This window comes from Dipteris shenzhenensis, chromosome 28 (genome assembly GCF_047967505.1).
Source record: "Dipteris shenzhenensis isolate YYH24624 ecotype China chromosome 28, Dip_SZ_1.0, whole genome shotgun sequence".
NCBI classification, from domain to species: domain Eukaryota; kingdom Viridiplantae; phylum Streptophyta; class Polypodiopsida; order Gleicheniales; family Dipteridaceae; genus Dipteris; species Dipteris shenzhenensis.
The window spans coordinates 234,215-241,561 of record NC_141623.1 but is presented as its reverse complement, the minus strand read 5'-3'; positions in this window follow the sequence as shown (position 1 = coordinate 241,561).

Below are 7,347 nucleotides of genomic sequence, written 5' to 3'. Positions count from 1 at the left end.
CCCAACACCCATGCACCCATCCTTTTTGGTGGCAGGCTTATTGCATGCAAGAGGGGGGAGCCTTGAGAGCTCCCCATTAAAGGCTGAGAGAGAGCCGTGTTGAGGTTGAGCCACCCCGCTTGAGGATTCCTTATCACAAAGCACCCATCCTTTTTGGTATCAGATCTACATTCTTCTGTCACCCCATTGTTCCTTCCACCCAGCACCCATACTTTTTGGTATCAGATCTTGTGTGTAAGAAGATCCAAGAGAGCACTGAGAGCTCCCTGTTAAAGGCCAAGAGAGAGCCGTGTTGAGGTTGAGCCGCCCCGCTTGACGATTCCTTATCACAAAGTTTTCCACCCCAAAATGGCTATGGTGATTCGATCCCTCTCTTCCTGTATTTCTGCTTCCCGTCCCATTTCCTCAACCTCCTCATCTACTAAAGTTACCGACAACAAGCTGGCATGGAATATACCAATGATCAACGCTGATGATATTTACAAGTTCTCTGCATTCCATTTCAATGCTCTCAAACATGTAAAGGTATCCGAAGTAGTGATCAATGTGGCTGATGAGGGTTCCACCGGTGTTTACCTCCCTCTCTTCACTCCCCATGAGATTGATTCTTTTCAATCTTCTGGATATAAATATATACATTATGGATGCTTTATCCTAGCTATAGAACCTCTTTTCCGCATGGGTGTAAATGCTACTTGCATGGTTAGTTTGGTAGATACTCACCACTATAATATTAAAGATGCCTGCAAATGACTCATCCATGGTAGCCTCAATCATGCGCTTGCCTATACAGTAGTCTATCCTAACTTCAAGATGTCCCTCACAGACCCCCACTTGTCCACTGCTCTGCATTTGTACGTCCAGATTAAAGGTTTAGCCATGAAGCCAAAATCAGAGCAGTGTGCCATTCATGTCCGTTCTGTGAATTATTTAGTGTCTACCATTAATCCCGTCCCTTGCCATGTCACTACTAATAATGAATGTATTATCTACGGCAAAACTAATGCTGAAGTGACCAAGTTCCATTTCGATGCTCTTCCTATGCCAGAAGAGTGGGAAATGGATTATCAGCAAGTCTTGGACGAAGCCCCCTCCTCCTCTTCCAAAATGCCTATGTTTCAAGTTGAGGATACTCCAACAAAATCTATGGTTTGCCATCGCACTCCAAGTGAAAAGGGTAAGCACATCATGCATTTATCTTTCCCATTAGCCTCTCATGTTTCTATTGCTAGAATCCCTGATGAGAGCTGGAACTAGGGCCTCCGATACTGCTCCTGATCTCTCCCTTAACAAAGTTGAATCTATTAAAGATTGGGTAGCTTCTACAACTGCATCCCGATTCCTGCTGATGCTAGTCTACTGTATCACCGCTCTACTACTATAAATCCACCTGTACAGTTGCATTCAAATTTTGATAGTATCACTGCATCAGCTGATTGCATACATCCAATGATGATGCTCCGACCTGTCAAGTGGCCATAGTCTAAAGGATTTCAGCAAACAACTGAAGATGGTTTATTGAAGTCTATTCATGCCCCTTATGCCCTAACAGACAAAGATGACAATAACATGCTTGTCGAGTAGCAATAGTTGGATTGGTGCAATTCGCACAACCTTGCTACTTAGGTATGTTTGGATGCTTGCCACTCTACCTTGTACGATTTACAACTTGCTGTGGGAAAACTAGATTGTAGTATCCACACAGTGTTAGATGAGCTCCAACAACTTCAAAAGGGCCATGCATCCTCTTCAACCCAGTCTGTATATAAGTCATTTCCTCTGTCATTACCCCCCTCTTTGGCTAGTCCCCTCACAAAGCCTTGCTATCCTTCCAAAGCTCCCAGTCTTATGTTTTGGCCCCAATTTTCTGATTCTATCAAGATGGTTGACTCTCCTTATGCAGTAGTTGATTCTCCTCTCAAAACGATAGATTGGACTGACACCCATCACCCAATATATCGAGGATTTAGCATTGATGAACGGGATATGCTACAAGAGGACAGAGATGATCTCCACCAATTCCAACCTCTACCCCCTCATATGGAAATACCTCCGCCACTTCCCACTTCACCGCGTCCTTCTCCATCATCGCTCTCGGAATCTCCATTTCCATCTCTGCCAAGGTTCTCCCCGAGCTTCCTCTGTTAATTCCTTTGGTCCCATTCTCTACATGAACTCTAGAATTAAACCTGAGCCTATGAAAGAAGATCCACCCCAAGAATCTACCTCACAACAACCCCCTTAGTAGCAATGGTGAGGCAAGCGCACAACCTTTTACGGTGGGCCTGGATCTGAATTCATGAGAGGTGAATTCCAGACTCACTTCACTCATGGTGACCTTGATGAGCAGACTGATCTGCAGAAATGGCTGCAACACAAATCCTTCCCTAGTTATATTTTAAATATTGATACTATCTCACCACAAGCAATGAAGGATATTCTCAAAATATTCTACGGACACATGTTGTCATTAGTCACAATCTATGGATGGAATCCACGAGATGTAGCAGTTGAATCCACCAAAGGTTTCACCAGTGTTATTGCTAATTGGTGGGAGTTCTTATCAGATGAGTCCAAAGAGCAAATCTTTGCAAGTGTTGATGCCAATCATCAACCTAATGCTCTGGATTACCTCATAGCCACAATCTCCAATCAGGTTCTTCCTACTTTCATGGATGATCATGCCCAGGTAGCAAATGAATTTTCTGCTCTTAAGCTATGAGATCTTTTTCAGTTGGAAGCTTACAATGCACATGTGCAACAGCTAGTTTATAGAGCTGGCATTTTTTCTGACACTGCAGCAAAGCGTCATTACCTGTATAGTTTACTACACTGACTTGGAGAAGTGGTCATGACCGTCATTGAAGCGCAGAGACGAAGATTGTCAACATTGACAATCAGCTGATTGAAATCCATAAAACAGTCACAAATTATACTTTCGCTAACCTATTCCAGATGGTCCAAGTATATATCCACCGACAATGTACAAAATACACTCTCCAGTGTAAGCTTAAAAAGGTTGGTATTGTTTCTCCGACCATATGTGAGTAGTTTGTGGGTCATCATAATTTTTGCCCTCCAGGTTCTAGTTATGATCGTCCTTCCCGACATTCCCATTCATTAAAATCTCGCCCTTCTAAATGTTCATGTGGGTCCTCAAGCTTTCCTAAAATTCGAAAGCTCTGATGGCATTGCCGCTACTCTAGACGGCCTCAACGTTTTCTTCACCACTGCTCCTTCCGACAAAACAAATCTATAGGATGTTTTATATGTGGCAAGAAAGGCCATTTTGCTCGCGACTATCATGAGAAACCCTACAAACCATAGCAAAAACAACTAAAAGGTTTCTTCACAATGGTAGCACACCCTAAACAATGGTAAGTCATTTCCCAAGGTGAGTCTGATGAGTCCCTTCTAGAATGTTCTGAATCAGATACTCCAAAATGTCATCATTGCAAGCTACATGCTCCTCCAGCATCCAAAGATGACAACCCCAATGTATATAGCCTGATGAATCTTCCTCACCAATGACAACCTTTCTGTATTGATATCGAGATCTCCTTAGGTAGTTATGATGGAGAGCCTCCAGAAGAACCTCCTCTCCCAGAGGTTTTTGCTCCAGCTTTTGGTCGTAGCAATTCCCGTGGTCACAGCCAAGGTTGCGGCCGACATCCTGGGTTTTCCCATAAAAAATTTCCATCTTTTCATTTACATACGTCCGAGGATCTTTTTGATTCTTCCTTTGCTCCTTCTCCAAGTAGAAGATTACCTTCAGATTTCTATTCAAGTCCTTAGATCTTTCAGCCTCTCCACACTGTACATGACTCCTCCCCTAACTTTCTTCCTCCTCCTTTTTGGAAATCCCTAGTCACCACTCTCTCTACCCCTGCTTCTCCGATCCAATCTCCACAACGACCCCCCTATTTTGACCAATTTGAGAGCCGTGGCATCAGCATTGATGGGCTTCGTATCCACCTAACGATGATCACTGACAATTGTGCCAAGCTTCAAAACTCCATCGACTCATTGGATCATAAGGTTGGTGAACATTTGACTCAGTGCAAGCTCTATACTGAACCAGTTCCAAATGTGTTATCTCTTCAAGATTTCTTTTCGTCACCAGCCCCAGCAGTCCGAAATCCAATGAAGAGTTGGCTGATAAAAGTTCAGCTCAAACCCCCGGGGGTACCTCCTTATAATTTGATTGCTTTAATTGACACAGGGCCTGGATTCAACATTTGCAAATATCGGGCTCTTCTTGCTTCTTCTTGGCAACAACTTGAGACCCAAGATCATATGCATGGATCGACAATGGGTGGCGGGCTTATTGCATGCAAGAGGTATGCATCAGAAATTCCTATCACTCTCGCTGGGCATTCCACCACTATTAGTTTCTATCAATTGGAATCCCAAGGGGTAGATTTGGTCATTGGTAATTCTTTTCTCAACCAACATCTCCCATTCAGGTTTTCTACTAAAGACATGGTCCTTACCATAAATAACATCTTGGTACATATCCCTGCAAGAGAATCTCTCAAGCGTGCCCTCAAGCCATTTGAAGAGGACCTAGAGATTGTCTGACAGTGTTCTTCCTCAGTTGACCTTCAATATGTTGAAACTCCGCCTGAATATGATTCTACTCCAGATGCCTCTCCAAATCCTACTGAGTCATTTATCCCATAGCCTTCTCCTCAAGATGCTCAACAACCCCTTCAAGAGCTAAGCTCAAAGACTATAACAATAGCCTCCTCCAGGTAGAAAACAGGAAGCAGCTCCGCCGAACTGTTCATATGCTTCATATGATGACAGCACTACAGGATATGGAACAGAAGTTCATTCGTGATTGCAGTAGTGACTCACCTTCGGCTTTCAAGAAAGTGTTTCAGCATCAAGTCAACCTCCCTCTTCGGGAAAACTCCAAACCATTCAAAGAAAGTCCATATGGGTTTACCCAAGCCGACTGACAATTGTGCAACCAAGAAATCCAAGAACTCTTGGACATGGGTCTCATTGAACCATCCCGCTTTGAGTGGGCAGTAGCAGCATTCTATGTAAATAAACACTCTGAGCAGAAGAGGGGTAAGAAGCACCTTGTCATAAATTACAAGCCACTAAACAAATGTCTTTTGTCCGTTTCTTATCCGATTCCTAACAAAGAATACCTTATGCAAAAAATTTCTGGTTCTACAATCTTCTCGATGTTTGACCTCAAGGTAGGGTTCTGGCAAGTGGGTCTTAAGCCTAATGATCACCATAAGACAGGATTTGTCATTCCTCAGGGATTTTATCAATGGAACGTACTCCCTTTTGGTCTCAAAACGGCTCCTATAGAATTTCAGAAGTTCATGGATTCATAGTTACTTCACTCCCCACAAGATTGATTCTTTTCAGTCTTCTGGATATAAATATATACATTATGGATGCTTTATCCTAGCTATAAAACCACTTTTTTGCATGGGTGTAAATGCTACTTGCATGGTTAGTTTGATAGATACTCGCCACTATAATATTAAAGATGCCCGTCATCCATGGTAGCCTCAATCGAGAGCCTGTTTATACAGTAGTCCATCCTAACTTCACGATGTCCCGCATGGACCCCCACTTGTCCACTACTCTGCGTTTATACATCCAGATTAAAGGTTTAGCCATGAAGCCAAAATTAGAGCACTGTGCCATTCATGTCCGTTCTGTGAATTATTTAGTGTCTACCATTAATCCCATCCCTCGCCATGTCACGACTAATAATGAATGTATTATCTATGGCAAAACTAATGCTAAAGTGACCAGATTCCATTTCAATGCTCTTCCTATGCTAGAAGAGTGGGAAATGGATTATCAGCAAGTCTTGGACGAAGCCTCCTCCTCTTCCAAAATGCCTATGTTTCAGGTTGAGGATGCTCCAACAAAATCTATGGTTCACCGTCGCACTCTAAGCGAAAAGGGTAAGCGCGTCATGCGTTTATCTTTCCCATCAGCCTCTCATGTTTCTATTGCCGGAATCCCTGATGAGAGCCAAAGTAGTTCCTTCCATGCTGCTCCTAATCTCTCCCCTAACAAAGTTGAATCTATCAGAGATTGGGTAGCTTCTACAGCTGCATCCCGATTTCCTGCTGATGCCAGTCTACAGTATAGCTGCTCTACTACTGTAAATCCACCTATACAGTCGTATTCAAATTTTGATAGTATCACTGCATCAGTTGATTGCATACATCCAATGATGATGCTCCGACCTGTCAAGTGGCCACAGTCTAAAGGATTTCAGGCAACAACTGAAGATGGTTTATTGAAGTATGTTCATGCCCCTTACGCCCTAACAGACAAAGATGACGATAACATGCCTGTCGAGCAACAGCAGTTGAATTGGTGCAATTCGCACAACCTTGCTACTCAAGTATGTTTGGATGCTTGCCACTCTGCCCTGTACGATTTACAACTTGCTGTGGGCAAACTAGATCGTAGTATTCACATAGTGTTAGATGAGCTCCAACAACTTCAAAAGGGCCATGCATCCTCTTCAACCCAGTCTGTATATAAGTCATTTCCTCTGTCATTACCCCCCTCTTCGGCTAGTCCCCTCATAGAGCCCTGCTATCCTTCCAAAGCTCCCAGTCTTATGTTTTGGCCCCGGTTTTTTTATTCTATCGAGATGGTTGACTCTCCTTATGCAGTAGTTGATTCTCCTCTTAAAACGATAGATTGGACTGACACCCATCACCCAATCTATCAAGCATTTAGCATTGATGATGGGATATGCTACAAGAGGATAGAGATGATCTCCACCAATTCCAATCTCTACCCCTTCATATGGAAATACCTCCGCCACTTCCCACTTCACCACCTCCTTCTCCACCACCGCTCCCAGAATCTCCATTTCCATCTCCACCAGGTTCTCCCCGAGCTTCCTCTGTTAATTCCTTTGGTCCCATTCTCTACATGAACTCTGGAATTAAACATGAGCCTATGAAAGAAGATCCAACCCAAGCATCTACCTCACAACAGCCCCCTTAGTAGCAATGGCGAGGCAAGTGCACAGCCTTTTTTGGTGGGCCTAGATCCAAATTCATGAGAAGTGAATTCTAGACTCACTTCACTGATTGATGAGCAGATTGATCTGCAGAAACGGCTTCAGCACAAATCCTTCCCTGGTTATATTTTAAATATTGATGCTATCTCGCCATAAGCAATGAAGGATATTCTCAAAATATTCTACGGACACATGATGTCATCAGTCACAATCTAAAGATGGAATCCACGAGGTGCAGCAGTTGAAATCATCAAAGGTTTCACCGGTGTTACTACTAATTGGTGGGAGTTCTTATCAGATGAGTCCAAAGAGCAAATCTTTGC